This window comes from Octopus bimaculoides, chromosome 6, assembly GCF_046866305.1.
Source record: "Octopus bimaculoides isolate indiv1 chromosome 6, ASM4686630v1, whole genome shotgun sequence".
In the NCBI taxonomy this organism is placed as follows: domain Eukaryota; kingdom Metazoa; phylum Mollusca; class Cephalopoda; order Octopoda; family Octopodidae; genus Octopus; species Octopus bimaculoides.
Window position 1 is genome coordinate 42,656,860 of NC_142933.1, and position 19,786 is coordinate 42,676,645.

At 38.7% G+C, this 19,786-nt stretch overlaps 1 protein-coding gene and 1 non-coding gene across 2 annotated transcripts in view; both read right to left on the reverse strand.

The window, feature by feature from the left end:
* LOC149135040 (synaptojanin-2-binding protein-like) overlaps positions 1-19,786 on the reverse strand; it is a 54,170-nt gene that overhangs the window by 28,029 nt on the left and 6,355 nt on the right. The window lies entirely within an intron of this gene.
* LOC128248184 (5S ribosomal RNA) lies at positions 16,932-17,050 on the reverse strand. The gene has a single exon (XR_008264484.1). It is a non-coding gene; the product is annotated as a 5S ribosomal RNA (ribosomal RNA).

Consider the following 19,786-nt stretch of genomic DNA (forward strand, 5'->3'; position numbering starts at 1 on the left):
TTAAATGTCAGGGAGCAGGAAAAGTTTCTCTTCATTCCAAGAACAAAGAAGGGCTTGAAGTAGTTGTATGCCGTCGACTTAATGTGACAGTCCCCTGAAGGGAATAATACTACTGTTGGTTAGATGTAGGAAGCTGCACCAAGGTGCTTGTCTCCCCCTTGTAAACATAAGGACACAGGAAATGTGTCAAGGCCAACAGAAAGCAGTGCAGCTTCCTAGGTGTTATGTTTCCCTCGGACTGACTCGCAGAGATAACATAACGAGTTATACAATTTAATTATTACATTTATTGTTCAATTACATACAAAGAACGCACTCACCCAATGTTCGTTATGAATAAACAAAAGTCATGTCCGCCATATATATATCAATGACCTTTTACTACGACAGTCCCACAAGACAACAACAATGAAACAATGAACTCAGACGAACCACATGACACACGGAACGTCAGACGAATTACATATCTAACAGTCCATATAACACCTCCCCACTGAAATTGATGCTACACAAGAAGTATCAACAGCAAAGTCTCTCTTGGGTTTTACGGGTTCTCTTGGACCGTCTTGGGTTGTCTGGTCCATACTCTGGAATGGGTAACATGGTCTTGGGTCTGGTTTGTCTTTGTGTTAGTGGCACAGTTTCCGAGATCTCCATCGGGTGATCTGTTGCAAATTCAAATACAGTGTTTTCTGCATCACCAGGTTCATTGTCTTCCTCAGTTGTGTACCGCGGTCGCAGCTGTTCCCAGTGTCGTCTCCACATCGGGCCATGAGGTATGACCTTCACGTTAAAGCAGCGAGTACCCAATGACTTCTTAATGATTGCTGGTACCCATCGGGGATCTTTGTCTCGGCGAGGTCCATAGTATAGTGCATACACAGGATCTCCGGCCTTGTACTGCCTGGTAACTTTAGCGACATCAGCCGAGCTTGGAGTCACCTGAGACTTATGTGCTTCCTTAGACTGTTTGCCTTGAGCAATGTGTACTGGCGATGGCAGCAGAGAATCAATCCTTGTTCGTATCTGCCGGTGATTCAAAAGTTCACTTGGAGAGAATCCACAGGATGTCGGTGTTCTCCGGTACTGCATCAAGAATTCTTGAAGTGCTCGTGTTGGCGGAAGAGAAGACTTCCTCAGAGCTTGTTTGAAGGTCTGCACCAAACGTTCCGCTGCTCCGTTGGTAGCTGGGTGGTAAGGTGCACCTGTCAGGTGTGTGATCCCGCGTTCTTTGCACCAGCTCTGGAACTCCTCAGACGTAAAAGTTGGTGCGTTATCGGTGACCAGTGTGTGAGGAAATCCGAAGTGCGCAAAGTCTTCCTCAAGCAGATTCAAAGTGGCTTTGGAGGACGTGGAGGAAGTGGGATGAATGCATGGGTACTTGGAATAAGCATCTGTGATCACCAGCCAATCTCTACCCATAAAATTTATTGCATGATCCAGGTGTAAGCGGCTCCACGGCTTTTCTGGTAACATCCATGGGTGAACTGGAGGCTTAGATGGCTGCCTTTGATGTTCGTTACATGAATCACATCGTCGACTGGCTATCTCTATAGCAGCATTGATACCAGGCCAATATACAGCAGTTCTTGCTAGCTTTTTCATGCGTTCCATGCCAAAGTGTCCGAGATGCAGAAGATTGAGGATCTTTGGCTGCAAGCTATGTGGAATCACAACTCTAGATCCATGTATAAGGCATCCATGACAGATACTAAGTGAGTTTGATAACTTACGGAACTTGTTGACTTCGTCATTGATCTCCATGTTCTTTGGTGGCCAGCCTTCACGGACGTAGCGCATCACTGTAGATATCACTGGATCTTTCCCTGACTCTTGACGGAGGACGTTAGCATCCACAGGTTGGACTTGAATACTAAGAGCTTTGATGGCACACACCATGTCTATGTCTTCACCATTTTCCTTTCTGTCAAAGTCGTTGTCATCACCGAATGGCAAGCGACTGAGGGCATCAGCATTGCCATGATCTGCTGATTTCCGATATTCAATGGTGTAGTCAAACTGGTTCAGCCACAGGGCCCATCGTGCTAGTCTGTTAGCAGCGAGAAGTGGCGTCCCTTTCCTCGGACTGAATAGTGATGTCAGTGGCTTGTGGTCAGTCACGAGTACGAATTTACGACCGTACAAATACTGGTAAAACTTCTGCAAGCCAAATATGATAGCTAGGGCTTCCTTTTGAATTTGACTGTAGTTACGCTGTGCAGAAGTGAGAGTCTTGGACATATTGGATATTGGGCGCTCGCTTCCATCAGGATAGCGGTGAAACAGGACTGCTCCAATACCAACGTTTGATGCGTCACAAGCCAGTCCCAAAGTTTCGTTTGGATCGAAGTGTATCAGAACTTGACTTGATGAAAGTACATTTTTCAAGTGATCAAAAGCTGACTGTTCCTCATCTCCCCACTTCCAAATAGTTGACTTTTTCGTAAGGCAATAGAGTGGCTCTGCTATACTGGCTAGGTTTGGGATAAACTTTCCATAAAACTGAACTGAACCTAGGAAAGATTTCAAGCTTGATTCGTTCGTTGGAGATGGCATCTTTAAGACTGCTTCGACTTTGGATCCCTTAGTGATCCCTTCAGCCGACAAAATGTGTCCAAGGTATTCTACACTGGGTAGTGCAAACTGGCACTTTTCACGGCGACATCTGAGTCCATTGTCGCTTAGACGTGTGAGCAGACACTTTAGGTTGTTTAAGTGACTGTTTGCATCTTTCCCACTGACGAGCATGTCATCATGGAAGACGGCCACTCCAGGTAGATCATGGGTCAGGTTTTCCATGATCTCCTGAAAGTAACCAGGTGCTGACTTGATTCCGAAAGGGAGTCGTTGTTGCAGGAGTACTCCACGGTGAGTGCTGAGTGCGAGTCTGCGTTGACTTTCTGGAGCCAGTTTGATCTGATTATAGGCATCAGCAAGGTCTATCTTTGTATATCTGAATCCACCTCCGAGTTTCTGCATCAGTTCAGCAGGGAGTGGCATTGGATGACGGTGATCAGCAAGTTGGTCATTAATTCCCACAGAGTAGTCACCACAAATCCGTAGTTTGGGCTTCAGGTTGCTTGAAGCGTGTGCTTTACGAATCGGTACCACTGGCGTTCCGTATTCATTGAATTGAACAGGCTTCCAGATTCCCTTGGCGATGCCTTCTTCGTAACCTTTGGCCAGGTCATCACGAAGAGCAAATGGGACCGGACGTGCCTTGTGAAAGACTGGTGTTGCGTCCGATTTGAACTTCACTTCCAGTTCAAAGTTCTTGAGACATCCCAATTCTTGCTTGAAAAGATCTGGAAATTCATCACACATGTTGTTACAATCTTGCTGCAGGGAAACATAGGGCTCGCTTGAGGTCTTTGGATACATCCCTTCTGCACCTTCCCTCTTAGCTTGGCTGTCTATGCTTTTCAAACCTAGAGCAGTGTCTACGGAAATTCCCAGAGTCTGGATAGCATTCCGACCCAGCAAATTAAGATCAGAGATCTTGGTGACTATGTAAGGTATAAGATCCTGCTGACCAGTTGTTGGATCCTTGGTTTGGCCCATGAAAGTTCCTAGAACAGGCAGGTTGTGCTTGCTGGCAGATTCATAGCGATGCTTGACATCTTGCAGCTTTGGTCTTCCAAGTTGTTTCCAGACTGACAAGGAAACAAAATTGCCTGTAGTAGCAGTGTCCAATTCCATTGTGAACAGTCTGTTCTGGATTGTTACTGGCACAATTAAACTGTGAGTGTCTCGGGAAACTTCACCTAGGATCGCCTTGACTAGCTCAGCTTTTGTGATTCTTTTCACGGGAGTTTGTGAACGGCCATTGCGTTGCTGATGTTGTTTTTTCCTACACACCACTTGCAAATGACCCTTTTTGTCACAAAAATGACATTTGGTTTCCCTGAAAGGACAGTCTGTTGCTTTGTGGGCCTTTCCACATCGGTAGCATTTCTCCTGGTTTGTGGAATAAGACTGCTGATGTTTCTTTTGAGGACTCTTATTCCTGTTCTGCTGGACCTTGTACACCTGCTTGGTTTTGGAACCGTATACAGTTTCTTTTGCAACCTTTGCTGCGTCTTCAGTCTCAATGGCAACCTGGACAGCACGGGCAAAATCTAGTTCTGAGTCTTTTATCTTAAAAAGCGCCTTCAGAACCGCTTCATTGTTAACCGAACATATGAATCTCTGTCTCAGAGCTTCATCCTGTGGGTTGGTGATCGCTGGAAAATCACAGGTAGCTGCATCCTGGCGTATACGTGCTGCCAGCTCCTGGAGAGTTTCGCCTGGCTTCCGCTGCATATCACTCCAAAACTTGAAACGCTCTCTCACAATGAAAAGTTTAGGGTCGAACTGTTCCTTCATGAAGTCAACGATTTCGTCCATTATCAAGTTGTTGATATCTTTAGGCGGATTTTGTTGGGTAGCCAGATTAGCAAGTTGTTTGTAAACAGTAGCAGTCTGATTGGTCAGGAACACTTGTGCCATGCGTTTTTCAGGTACAGCATTAGCAGCCACAAACGTACGGAATCTTGACCAGTAATCAGGCCATAGTTCTGTCGCTGAATCAAATGCAGTAAATGGTGGAATCGACACTGTTGTTGAAGCAGCTGAAAAATAGCCACTAGAATCACCTTCAACTTGTCGAGCACCAAACAGTTTTAACAGAGCGTCCATATCTCTCTGATGTTGTTGCATTTGCTTGTCCATTTGTTCCCTAAACAATTTAATAAGTTCTACTGTCTGTTGTTCAGCCATTGTTATTACGATGAATAATTTTACGGTAAAGTAAGCATGTATCCTACCGGCGACGCCAATAAACTCTGTTATGTTTCCCTCGGACTGACTCGCAGAGATAACATAACGAGTTATACAATTTAATTATTACATTTATTGTTCAATTACATACAAAGAACGCACTCACCCAATGTTCGTTATGAATAAACAAAAGTCATGTCCGCCATATATATATCAATGACCTTTTACTACGACAGTCCCACAAGACAACAACAATGAAACAATGAACTCAGACGAACCACATGACACACGGAACGTCAGACGAATTACATATCTAACAGTCCATATAACACTAGGTTTAACCAAGTATTATTCCCTTCAGTGGACTGTCACATTAAGTTGACAGCATACAACTACTTCATTGTATCACTACTGCATAAATCTCTTTGGGAGATTTAGAAATGTATTATTTCTAAAAAAGAAGGACTTCCTATGAAATATGGGATCAGTTCTCCTAACGACATTCAAATATAAAATCTTTTTTTAGCAAGATTGTAATTAAACTGGTGCACAAAATCTCTAAATTTTAAAGAATAAATTACTGGGAGACAAAACAGAAAAAAAAAGTGAGAGAATAAGGAGGAGGAGCAGCAGCAGGAGCCACCAACACCACCATCATTATCACCATTTAATGTCTGTTTTTAATGCTGACATGAATTGAATGGTTTGACAGGAGTTGGTGAACCAGAGGACAGCACCAAGCTCTGTCTACTTTGGAATGGTTTCAATGGCTGGATGCCCTTTCTAATGACAGTCACTTTACAGAGAGTATTGAGTACATTTTACATGGCACCAGCAAAGTCAGAAGTAACTTGTAAGACTAAGACCCCTCAACTGAGAGGGGAAGTAGTAATGAGGGAGGTGGCTTTATGCCAGGTGATGAGCAGTTAAAGTATATGTTACAGGGACAGGAAAAGGTGTTTGGCTGCAGAGGAGATACATGGTCATGCCAGTTGGAGAGGAGAGAAAGGGAAAGAGCAGATGGTGGTAATGAACATACCCTCATGGTACAAGGAAGGGAATATTAGTGAAATGGTACAGAGTATTATATAGGGCAAATGGGTAGGAAAGTTTGCAAGAGCGTGAAAGAAGAATGAGTGACAGAAGGGGGGGGGATGCAGTGAATGGTGAACATGGGAGGAGCTACGGTGAAAAACAAACGTTAAGTTTGTAATTAACATATATGATGCTTAAAACATACAAAAAGAAAGAGAGAGAGTCAACCAGTAGCGGAAAGTGTGTCTTGGCAGCTTTAGTAAAAAATTGCAGTCACTAGAAAGAGAAGGAAACTTTGAAAACCAGCCGAGGAGAAAAGTTAGCTATTTTGCTGCTCTATTAAGGATCCATGCTAACAATATTCTACTTACAAAAACCAACAGCACAGAAGCAGCAGATCAAAATGGTTGTAAGTCATGCTACATCTAGCAGTTTGGATATGCCATACTTTTAATTTTGTCTAAGAACAGACTGCAAACTTGTCATAGAGAGATTGTCATAGATCAAAATGGTTGTAAGTCATGCTACATCTAGCACTTTGGATATGCCATACTTATAATTTTGTCAAGAACAGACTGCGAACTTGTCTAAGAACAGACTGCAAACATGTGGGCATAAAGAGTGTCAGTTAGGGTTTACTGTAAGTCAGTGTTAACATGTATGATGTAGGGAACTAAAAGATTTCCACTCCAAAACGAAGATGGGTAATGTGAAATGTGTTGTACAAAAAGCTGAGTAACAACATAACAGATTCTTTGTTGGTACAGTCTCCCAGTGTGAGGAAAAGATCAAAGGTATGTGTGTGGTGTGTCTATGTGTATGAGTTGTGTTTGTCCTCTACCACCACTTGGCAACCGGTGTTGGTTAATTTACATCCCTGTACATTAGCAGTTTGGCAAAAGAGAATGATAGAATAAGTACCAGACTTTAAAAATAAGTACTGGGGTCGGTTCATTCAACTAAACACTTCAAGGCAGTGCCTGAGTGTGGCTGCAGTCCAGTAACTGAAACAAGTAAAAGATAAAAGATAGAGAAGTTGAACTTAAAATTCCAAGACATAAATAAACAGCTTCAGAATGCAAATACATTCTTTACATTGATTCCTACAACTGTCAAGATTTGGAAAGGAGAAAGGATAATGTAAGGTGGAGTGATAAAGATCAAATCCACATTTACTGACTCGCCATTAACTCAGGGTATTTACATTCATAGAAGAGTCATTATCTCCTTTGTATTTACATACACCTTACAACAGAATAGTTCTTTCAAATAATCACATAAGAGATTCAAAACAAAACATCTTGGAAAATTTAGTAAAGGAATTTCCAGATACTTAATGGCAAAATCATTATAGTGCACACAGGAGGGGAGAAAGTTGCAGCTGCAGTGGTCATTGTAAATTTATAGAAGTTAGCAGCTGTAATAATAAATATTAGTAAAAATAGCAAGAGAAAGAAAATGTAACAATGGAAAAATAAGTAAAACTAGAGAAAAAAATCTAAGTCTGCTAAAGAAAAATATAAGAGGGGAAAGCTTTTTATTTTTGTAACAATAATCATAAAATTACTTAGTTAGACCAGACTAAATCAATGAGGGACCTCTGGTTGATTTTTTATCATTACTGTTGCACTTTGTAACTGAGAAATGTTTGAATTAAACAGAAAAACTTTTCTGCTATATATATATATATATATATATATCACGTAAAATACACCATTTCGAGCGTAGCCGTTGATCGTTACCAGTGGCACGTTAAAAGACATTTGAGCGAGATTGTTGCCAGTGCCGATGGACTGGCTCCTGTACAGGTGGCACGTAAAATATACCATTTCGAGCTTGGCCGTCACCAGTACCGCCTGACTGGCCCTCATGCCGGTGGCACATAAAACACCCACTAGACTCTCGGAGTGGTTGGCGTTAGGAAGGGCATCCAGTTATAGAAACCTTACCAGATCAGATTGGAGCCTGGCGTCGCCTCTTGGTCCACCAGTCCTCAGTCAAATCGTGCAACCCATGCTAGCATGGAAAGTGGACGTTAAACGACGACGACGATGATGATGATGATGATGATATATATATATATATATATATATATATATATATATATATATATATATATATATATATATATATCTATATATATATATATACAATGTAATTACACACATGCTGTTGGCAATTTCTTTTTCTTTTCTCCTTTCTGACTAAGAGCTATGCTTGAAACATCAAACTCACTCTTTTCACCAAGCATCAAACTAATACATTTCTTGTGCATGTCCTCTTGTTGTCCATTAATTTTTACAGAATTTTTAGTATCACTGAAGTCATGACGAAAACACTTTTTAAATAGAAAACACTAATGAGGATTTCTTATTTTCTTATATCTTATTTTCCAGATGGTCGGTCGCTTGACTGTTCAGGAGTGAGCTAAGATAGCAGCACACTATAAAGTGTGGAATTCCATTGTTTTGGTTCAGAGATGGTGGCATGCATGGAAAGGTAAGCATACAACACTACATCCAGAGACAATAACAAGTTGTCATCCAAAGCTGATGACTACAGGCTCAGAGAACAATGCAAGAAGAAGTTGTCATCCAACCACATCCCAATCAGCAGAGAATGTGGCAACAGTGCAGGAAATATTTAATTGCAGCCTGCAAAAATCAACACATCAAGCACCTCATGAAAGTGGACTAACAAAACACACAATACATACGGTGTTGCATAAAGAATTGAATTTTCGTCCATGGAAACCCCATTATGTGCAGGAGCTAAAACTTGAAGACTGTGACTGCAGAGGTCCAGAAGTCCAGAACTCCAAGAAGTCCAGAACTCCAAGAAGTCCAGAACTCCAAGAAGTCCAGATCTCACTCCATGTGATTTTTACTTGTGGGGTTACACAAAAGAGGTGCACAAGACAAAACCTTGCACACAGAAGGACTTGGAGATATGGATTCAGGAGGTTCTCAATGATATCCCAGATGACATCCTTCAGAAGTTTGTTCATTCCATCCCTGGCTGTTTGAAGAAACTTGTTGATGCCATTGGTGCTTACGTTGAATTATGAAGATTTACTTTCACTTTCCCATGTAATAAAGAACATGTACAATTTGTTTCAATAAATTTGTAAAAGAAATATGGATTTTATTAACAATCCTTAATGCCTACTTACTTTTCACCCACCCTATATATAACTAGGAGAAGTATGTGTTGTGTGAAGCTGTCTTGCTGTAGAGATACAGCATGAAGTCAAAGTGTTCATTACTGACATCATCAATCTAACTGTTTATGAAATTTATCAACATAGGTGCAGGAGTGGCTGTATGGTAAAAACTTTGTTTCCCAACCACATGGGTCTGAGTTCAGTCCCATAGTATGAGACATTGGACAACTATCTGCTACTACAGCCCCAGACTGTCCACGGCTTTCTGAGTTTATTTGGTAGATAGAAACTGAAAGAAGCCCATCATCTATCTATCTATCTTCTATATATATATAAAATTCTTTATCTGTCTGTCTTTGCATTTTCAAACGGCTTGACCAAATCAAATTAAATTTTACTAGGTAATAATATCAGACCCCAAGAGTGTCAACATGTAATTGTTTTTTTCATTTGGATTAAAACAACATAACATAGGCACTGGTTTGGTATTACATGTCAAAAGTGAAAGAATGAGATCTATATTACAATGTGATATAATATTGTTTCATTTTTAATTCTAATGTGATAATGCTAAGATCATTTTATTTCTAAAGAAAATTAGCAGTTCATACATGTGCTTCTATTTGGTTAATTTATACTGCATGCAAAAATAAAGACATACTACATATATACAACTGCTTACAAAAATAGAGATTAATGTGTAATTTTTTCTATGTTCATAATTTTTGTTCACAATGTTGAAAAAAATATGCCACCAAAGAAAAGACGTAATCTCTCCAGAAATAAGTATAAAGCAAGGAAGATTGTAGAGAACTGAACATGAGAGTCTCAAGAGAGAAGGGAGATGAGACTTTCTCAAGATCACCAAACGCATGCTGCAGCACATCAAATGGAGTCTCAAGAGAGAAAAGAGATGAGACTTTCTCAAGATCAGCAAACAAATGCAGCAGCATGTCAAATGGAGTCTCAAGACAGAAGCGAGATGAGACCTTCTCAAGATCAACAAAGGCATGCTGCAGCATATCAGATGGAATCTCAAGAGAGAAGGGAAATGAGTCTTTCCCAAGATCAGCAAATGCATGCTGCAGCAAGTCACATGCAGTCTCAAGAGAGAAGGCAGATGAGACTTTTCCAAGATCAGCAAAGGCATGCTGCAGCGCACTTAATGCTGAATCATTAAAACAACATTTAGTATGCCAGATTACACAGAGGTCCAATAGAATAGCTCTCAGAAACAGACTACATACAAATTCATTCTTCACAACTCCTGGAGCTGCTTTCAGATATGATCCATCCCATTCTTATAAAAATGATAATTTTGTCCAAACTGGTGTGCTAAACTAAAATTGTCATTTGTGCAAAGCTTTAAAATTTCCAGATGAAACTAATGGGATGTGCTGCTCAGGCGGTAAGTTAACATTGCCAGCTCCTCCTCAACCTCTTATGGATTTCTGGAAGGCACTTCCATCCAGTCAAAAGATTTCCTGAACAATATCACACAGTACAATTCTGCATTTCAAAGGACATCGTTTGGTGCATCTAAGGAGATAATTGAACATGGATTTACGTCGATGTTCAAAGTTCAAAGGCAAGGCTATCACATCATTGGTTCCCTGTTACTCACAAATGAACAACCACAGTTCCTCCAAATTTACTTTATGAGTGAGAAAGGACAACAAACCCAAAGGAGGTGTCAAAACTTCAGATGATGGGTCGTGTAAGATGCAGTGCCGACTGCCACAAAGGAGAGTATATCCACTGACAGCTTTTTGGTGCATTCAAAAACCACATACCCCACCCACCCCCAATTTTCCATGACAGGTTAGGGCTTGGAATACTCCAAATGGACGCATGGTATGTTGCTTAGTCAAATTAGCTCATCATTTACTCCACAAATGTTTAGTCGTGAATGCTGCACTTTCTTGTATCACTTGTTTCAACGTAACTGTAATATATATACAAACTCTGCCATTTTAATCCTGAGCAATGCTAGGTATCTCTGCTTGTGTGTGTGCATGTATATATGTTATTTACACCACCTGTCCTCGTCTGTTGTTATTTTTTGTATAATCTCCCATATATATATATATATATATATATATATATATATATATATATATATGTATATATCTATGTGTGTGTCTCTTTGTGTCTATGTTTTCCCCCACCACCACCACCACCATTTGACAACCAGTGTTGCTGTGTACATCCTCATAACTTAGTAGTTCGGCAAAGGAGACCAATGGAATAAGTACAAGGCTTTAAAAAAATAAGTCATGGGATTGATTTGTTTGACTAAAATCGTTCAAGGCGGTGCTCCAGCATGGCTGCAGTCAAATGACTGAAACAAGTAAAAGATAAAGATATATATATAGATATATATATTGAGAAGTCTCTTTGAACATTGGGTCTCACGGAGGCAATGATAAGTGACCAAGACCTCTGGCAACATGCTATGCTTGAGAAGACCTGTCAAGCCAAGTGAAATAGTCATAGCCGATGCTAGTGTCATGTAACTGGTACCTGTGCCAGTGGCATGTAAAAAGCACCCATTGCACTCTTGGAGTGGTTGGCGTTAAGAAGGGCATCCAGCCATAGAAATCATACCAAATTGGACTGGAAGCTGGTGTAGCCCTCCAGCTTACCAGTTTCAGTCAAACCGTCTAACCCATGCCATCATGGAAAGCAAACGCTAAATGATGATGATGTGTGTGCACACATATATGTATATGCATATACGTATGTGCATGTGTATGTGTGTGTCCCCGTGTTTGTCATCCACCACTGTTTGACAACCAGTGTTGGTTAGTTTATGTCTTCCTAACTTGGCAGTTTGGCAAAAAAAAGATCAACAGAATAAATACCAGATTTTTAAAAAAATAAGTACTGGGGTTGATTCCTTCAACTAGAACCCTTCAAGGCAGTGCTCCAGCATGGCTGCAACCAAATGACTGAAACAAGTACATGATAAAAGAAAATACATGAACCAATGAGCAAAACTCTATGTGATCCCTGAACACAACTGATAATTTGGTTGTAGCTATGCTATGCCTGAATAAGATGTGGCTGGAATAATTTTGATCATAATTTCTGCTTGATCGGGACCGACAAGGAATTAAGCAACATGATAACAAAATAGTCACAGAGCATCTGTATGATTTCTATTCATTTGTACTTTGCTTGTTTATCACTGAAATAGTGCTTAATTGGTTAAACAACAACCAGATTAGTGTATCTTACATAAAAACCACTTCTGACATATTAACACTTTTTCTAATGAAGGCAGAATGCTGTATTTAATCCACTTAAGCATGTTGATTGTAAATAGATGTACACATGTATAAATATATATAAACAATGTCCTCTTTTTTAAACCAGCTTGAGCAAATAGCAAGAATGACCTACGTCTACCTCGAAAGATTTAAATGTTAACTGTAAAAAAAAAAAAAAATGGAGTAGTTTTAACTGAAAATATTTGTAATAGTTAAAACAAGTTGATAAGAGAATGGTTTCTTTTGTTGTAGCACTGAAAAATTGACAGTAGCTTTATAGATGAAACAATAGCAATGAATGGTGAATGTTTAAATAAGGATATAGAAATATTTTGAATGGATTAAGACTGTCAGTATGTTTGTGTATCTATGTATAGCTACTATAAAAGATATATTTAAAACAAGGTCTCTTTAATAGTTAGTTAAGATATGCATTTGACACAGAAACAAGGGCAGTGAACAAGATATCGGATAGTATTTCATTGTTCTCACTTAATCTTTTTAGAGTTGACAATAAATCCACTGGATGTAAAGTTTAGACTGGAGAGGAACACTGAGTAGTAAGTACATTACATTATTTAGTAGACAAAAGGCGGCAAAGTGACAGAGCTGTTAATGCATCAGACAAAATATTTAGCGGCATTTGTTCTGGCTCTTTACATTCTGAGTTCAAATTCTGCCAAGGTCAACTTTGCCTTTCATCTACCAGTTGAGTACTGGGGTCAATGCAATTAACTTACCCCACCCCTCATATTGCTGGCTTTATTCCAAAATCTGAATCCATTATTTAGTTAATAACATATTGTTCTTAACAGTTAAGAAATGCAAACTAGTTGAGCAAATACTTTACTCTCTAAGCTTTCAAAGCTCTTTTGGTTTGTCCACTCTTTTGATTTATATTTTCACACCAAGATTGAATATATCTAATATTTAGAAAGATCATCCATCCACAGAAACTATGCCAAAACTGCAGAAGGATCAAAGGCAGCGAGCTGGCAGAAACGTTAGCACGCTGGGCGAAATGCTTAACGGTATTTCATCTGCCGTTACGTTCTGAGTTCAAATTCCACTGAGGTCAACTTTGCCTTTCATCCTCTCAGGGTCGAAAAATTAAGTACCAGTTACACACTGGGGTCGATGTAATTGACTTAATCCGTTTGTCTGTCCTTGTTTATCCCCTCCATGCTTAGCCCCTTGTGGGTAATAAAGAAATAAGAAACTATGCCAAAACTGACGTTAGAGCTTGACACAGTCTTTTAAATTGTCAAAGCCTGTCAAAAGGTTCAGCCCATGTCAGCTTGGAATACAGATGCTAAATGATGATGAAAACATATTGTATATAATTTCCATAGACACATTTGATAATGTAAATACAAGGACATGCATGTATATATAAAATGATGTATGTACAACGTTACTATGTCAACTAAATTGCCTCATGATTAATCAATTCCTATTTATCCTTACAGAGTACTGCTTCCACATCAACCAAACAACCAAGGTTATCCAATATCAAGTCAGCACTTTCTAGAGACTTCCATCACACATTTTTCTCTCTCTAGATATTCCCCAATGTTTACTATTACATGTTAACAAGACTTTTAGGAATTAGCAATTGACAGAAGATATGAAAGCCCAGAGGGAGTAGTTGAAATTGCTGGTAAACAAACTAAAGACATGGAAAATGAGTGAAGACTATAAGGTTTCAGAGTGAAGAGGAAGGTACTCCTGGTTAGGACTAGTGTACACCTTTAGTAAAGTTAACACTGTTACCACATTTAATCCAGGTTTCCAGTTTGAGAATGATTTCCTCCCATCAATCTTTGAGACTCTGAAAAGGATCCAGAGCAGTGTTCTTTCTCATCAGACAAAAAGATGGCCTGGTATTTATTCTATTGGTCTCTTTTTGCCAAGCCGCTAAGTTACAGGCACATAAATACAGCAATGCTGATTGTCAAGTGGTAGAGGGGACAACCAAACACACACACACACATATATATACACACACACACACACACACACATATATATATATATGATGGGCTTCTTTCAGTTTCTATCTACCAAATTCACTCACGAGGCTTTGGTCAGCACAAGGCATAGTAGAAGCACTTGCCAAGGTGCCATACAATGGGACTGAACCCAGTACTAAGTGGTTGGGAAACAAGTTTCTTACCACACTGCCACGCCTTCACCTATACACACACATACACACAAATGTATAGCATTATCAGACTTAGCAACTATGAACATGGAGTTATGAAGGGTAAACAGTACAGAAGTAACGGAATTATAGTAAGTTGGAGATCAAAATACTTTCAATAGGGCGGTGCCATAATAAAGTACATCCATTTTGTAAAGTGGCATTAGGAAGAGCATCCAACCATAGAAATCATAACAAAAATGAAATATCCTTGACCTGTCTAGGGAAGCAGTAACATCAACTAAGAACAAGTTCCACCCCACACTAACATGGAAAAGCAAAGAAAATGGTTATGATGATGAGAGTTGAAAGAAATGCACACAATGTTTATAACAGCTTTGTCTTCAAGAATATGACTTGTAACAACCTCTGCTGAGAAAAGATGGGTGGAAGGAAACAAATTACATAGCTGCAATTGAAGAAATTGGCAACTTGGACTCACAAGAAGAAAATACATATTTTACACTCTGGACAGTTTCTCCTTACAAGAATTGCTCTTGTGTATGAATGTGTTCTGAGTTGTGATGATGGGTAATTGCCTCCAAATAATTTATTATAGGCTGTTTATTTTTCAACAACAGATGAAAGAATTTGATAATGCAAAAGCTATGAAGAGAAACATACAAGAGAATTTCTTTGTTTTCATTAACTTTCTTGTTTTAGATAGGATGAGAATAAAACTTATGCTTGCATAACATTAGTTTTTCCAGTTAGCTAACCACATTGAAAAATTTACATTAACTATTATGGAGTTTTTTTTAATAATGGTGAAAGAAGTAAAAATTAATCTGAAAATTTGAATCATTAAAAAGAAGGAGTGGCTGTGTGGTAAGTAGCTTGCTTACCAACCACATGGTTCCGGGTTCAGTCCTACTGCGTGGCACCTTGGGCAAGTGTCTTCTACTATAGCCTCGGGCCGACCAAAGCCTTGTGAATGGATTTGGTAGACGGAAACTGAAAGAAGCTCGTCATATATATATGTATGTGTATATATATATATATATATATATATATGTGTGTGTGTTTGTCCCCCCACCAACGCTTGACAACCGATGGTGGTGTGTTTACGTCCCTGTAACTTAGTGGTTTGGCAAAAGAGACCGATAGAATAAGTACTAGGCTTCCAAAGAATAAGTCCTGGGGTCGATTTGCTCGACTAAAGGCGGTGCTCCAGCATGGCCACAGTCAAATGGCTGAAACAAGTAAAAGAGTAAAAGAGTAAAGAGTATCAAAAAGGAACAGAAGAATATAAGTACTCAATACCACTGTAGATCTGAAGACATAGACAGGTGTTTTAGAAGTTCACCTCAACAATGTAGCTTCAGTTTTGATCCCAAAGAGTAGTAAATTGGGAAAATGTTTTCTACTATAGCTTAGGGTGAAACTGCATGGAAAGCAGTCATAAGGACTGTTCTTGTCCCTAGGCAGTAAATTTAATTCATTGGCTGGTGTAACCCTACCATCTGGTTCTTGCATGAGTTTAGTAGAGTCCATACTACTATAAGAATAGAGGCCAAATTTGAAGATAACTTCTACTTCCTCTCATCAGTTTTAGAGGCCCTGGAATAGTCAAGAATGTTGCTTTCCTCCTCTCGTTAAGTCATTAAGAGGACAAAAACAAAATTCATAAGAACACATAACAATTGCAGTAAGGGAAAAGGCATGCATTAATCATTGGTACCAAAGTTGACAGCACTCCTGATTAAAATGGGGAGCATTCAATGCTGATATCCATTGTAGATAAGTGGGAAAGGATGACAGAAGAGAAAGATGTGATAAAAAGAAGAAAAGTTGAAGTTCAATTCTGCTCTACACATAACAGATCTGAATACACTGAAAAGAACTAGAGCATTTAAAAGAGAAATTGGGTATCAAAGATGACAACAGGGCTCAAGAAAATGTGAACATATGTACCTAGTATAGTAGCATAATTATTTGCCAAAGGAGCTTCAAAATGTTAAAAGCTAAATTAATTACCAACAATTGCTGAGATCACATGTTTAGAAAACATGAATGAAATCATTATGTATGATTCAAAATTAAAGTCCCTTAAGTAAAGCTTTGAAATCAGAGCCTCTATTGTGGCTTATATTTGTCTTTTCTCTCATCAGTGGCATTTGTAAAATGATTAAATATTAATAGTATTCAAGTCAGTTCTTGTAACATTAGAGAGAGAAATAACACTTGATAGCTAATCTCTACTGCCATTAACAAAACAATAAAAGGAGAACTTTCAGTTTGAAACAAAAACGTCGACACTCAAATTTACCCCAAACTTTGATAAAAACCATGTTCGTACTTATTTGTGAGCAAGTAAAGGTAGAAGTCAAAATTTTCTTATTTCTTTATTGCCCACAAGGGGCTAAACATAGAGGGGACAAACAAGAACAGACAAAGGAAATAAGTCGATTACATTGACCCCAGTGCGTAACTGGTACTTAATTTATCGACCCCGAAAGGATGAAAGGCAAAGTCGACCTTGGATTTTTTTTTTTTTTTAATGCTTACAGCACCTAGGTTTTCCAAGCGGTCACCCATCTAAGTACTCACTAGGCTCAACGTTGCTTAACTTCGGTGATCGGACGAGAACCGGTGCTCTCAGCGTGATATGGCCGTAAGCGTGATATGGCCGTAACAATTCTTGTTACAGTTTTCTTAGTAAATTGTTTTATGAGTTTGCTTCCATACAAGTCATGGATACTTCAATCAAGGTAACATAAAAGAACATTAGCACTCTTTAGAGACAAACTGCTACAAGTAACCAACTGACCAGTGTCAGTGCAAGAGATAAGAAATGACACAGTAGTGAATGAGGTAAAGAGGTTTGGAAGATAAGGAGAAAGGAGGATATCAAGAAGCTAAGTAAAAAGTTAGACATTTAATTTACTTAAACAGAAGAGACACAGAGTGGAAGGGACTCTTTAGTCTTGATTGAGACAATCAAACTTTCTAGTGGTGGTCTGATTAAATTGCATCCAATCTATCAATCTATGCTATGTGTTTAATAATAGGAAGAGCATCCAGCTGTGAAAACTATACAAAAAAAAAAAAAGACCAGGCCAAATTAACATAGATAAGACAGGGACTTTTTAGTTTGTCAGACATGGCCTCTCTTGTGCAAAGGTATCAGGTTTTTGCCAGATGCAAAGGGCTATAGTAAATGATGAGGCACTGTGAGACCCGTCCAACCCATGTCAGCATGGGATAAAAAAAAGGGGCATAAGATAATAATGATGATGATGATGATGCTAATGTTAGAACTTAAAGCCAATGACAAGGAATGGAGGACTGAATTAGATATATTAAAACCACCAAGTCGGTTACTCCAACAATTCTTGAAAACATTATGATTTGTAAAACTGTTCAAACCCCATTAATATGAAAAAAACATTAGAAATGCAACATCAAATTTTTGAGAGCTTTAAATTTTGTTTTCTATGTAGGCTAATTACTGATGACTATAAAGTTAACTTTTAGAAATTGTCTGTATGAAATTAATGAATCTATATGGGAGTGGGGGGGGGTGATCTGATGCTTTTAATGAACTTTACCAAGAGCTTGTTGCCAAATTACACACACATAGTGAGACATACAATGACCTTGATATTTAGAGGACAACATGATTATGAATCTAAGGTATATTGCATGTATACTTAAAACTAACATTTGTAGATGTGTTAGTGTTGATAACATGAAAAAGTCTTGAACTTTCATGTCAATTCATTTGTTTACAGGTATTACCTTTCAAACTGTCTTATTTGTAGTCTCTTCCAAATCTATGTCAGTTCAAAACCTTCAAAATTATGAAATGTAACATTTTACACCTGTGCATCGAGATACCATCTCATCTTACATTCATGAGTCAATTTCAGTGCACTTTTATTATAGAAAGTCTGTGCTATTGGGAATTGTTATTAAAAAAAAAACCCAGAATAATGACCTAAATAAAATCTAAAATTTTTCATAAACATACCTCGTGTAAACACAATTATGACCAGTGGACATATATACATCAATAAGAGAGTTCAGTAAATACAACTACTATAAAGAGTGAACACTAACATTTTGAACCTTTGCCCTTTGTCTGGGAGTGAGGAAGAACAAAAGTGGTGGTGTTGCTTTGGTTACAAGCTAGTAAATAATAAAATTATCCATGCAATCAGTCAACAAAATCTCTATCAAGTTTTACACAATTTCTGTCGACCAAGTTTCACTTGCAAAGGTTTGCTCAACCCATGGCTCTGATAGTAAACACTCGCCCAAGGTGCCATAAAGTCGGGACAAATTCAAAACTCTGAAATTGTGAAGTAAACTTCTTAACCACACAGCCTTGCCATGCATTTACAGACAGCCTCTTTGATAGAAGGCACTCACAAACACAGTAGTACAGACACATACATAGATCCAGGAGTGTGTGGGAGTATACACATATATATGCCTATAAATCAAAACAACATTTATCTTCCAGTCACATGAACACTAACTGAACTTATCAAATTCTTCTTCCAACACTCCTGATGAACATGTAGCTGTCAAGGTAACCATCACTAGTTACCTTGGCCTCCAGGTTTTACTCTATTCACTGTATACTATGCACCGTTATTACAAACATTTATCTAACCAAACTATAGCAGTTCAACCACATCACCAGAAATTAGCTGTGCATAAAATTGTGAAAATGTAGAACACATTTGACAAAATGATAAACTTTATTTTCCCCATATATATATATATATATATACAGCTGATTAAGGAGAAATTTAATGAAGAATGCAGGTCAGCTTTAATCCACACATGTACCACATCTTGGCAACACCACTGCCTATGGTCAGTATATACGAAGCTACAGAGTTTCTAATTGCTCTAATTATAAGACAATTGTTTCAACCTGACAAGATAATGTTCTATTCTTGAAAAACCTAATAAATATACAATCTTTTACAATTGGTTGTTGTGACATCAAAGTATATAGATTATAATATAGCTTCTTATATAACTTCAGTCATCAGTGTTTCTTACAGAAAAGATGAATGAATACTCTTTTACTTGTTTCAGTCATTTGACTGCGGCCATGCTGGAGCACCACCTTTATTCGAGCAAATTGACCCCAGGACTTATTCTTTGTAAGCCTAGTACTTATTCTATCGATCTCTTTTGCCGAACCGCTAAGTTACGGGGACGCAAAGACACCAGCATCGGTTGTCAAGCGATGCCGGGGGGACAAACACAGACACACACATATATATATATACATATATACGACAGGCTTCTTTCAGTTTCTGTCTACCAAATCCACTCAATCCACTTGGTCGGCCCGAGGCTATAGTAGAGGACACTTGCCCAAGGTGCCATGCAG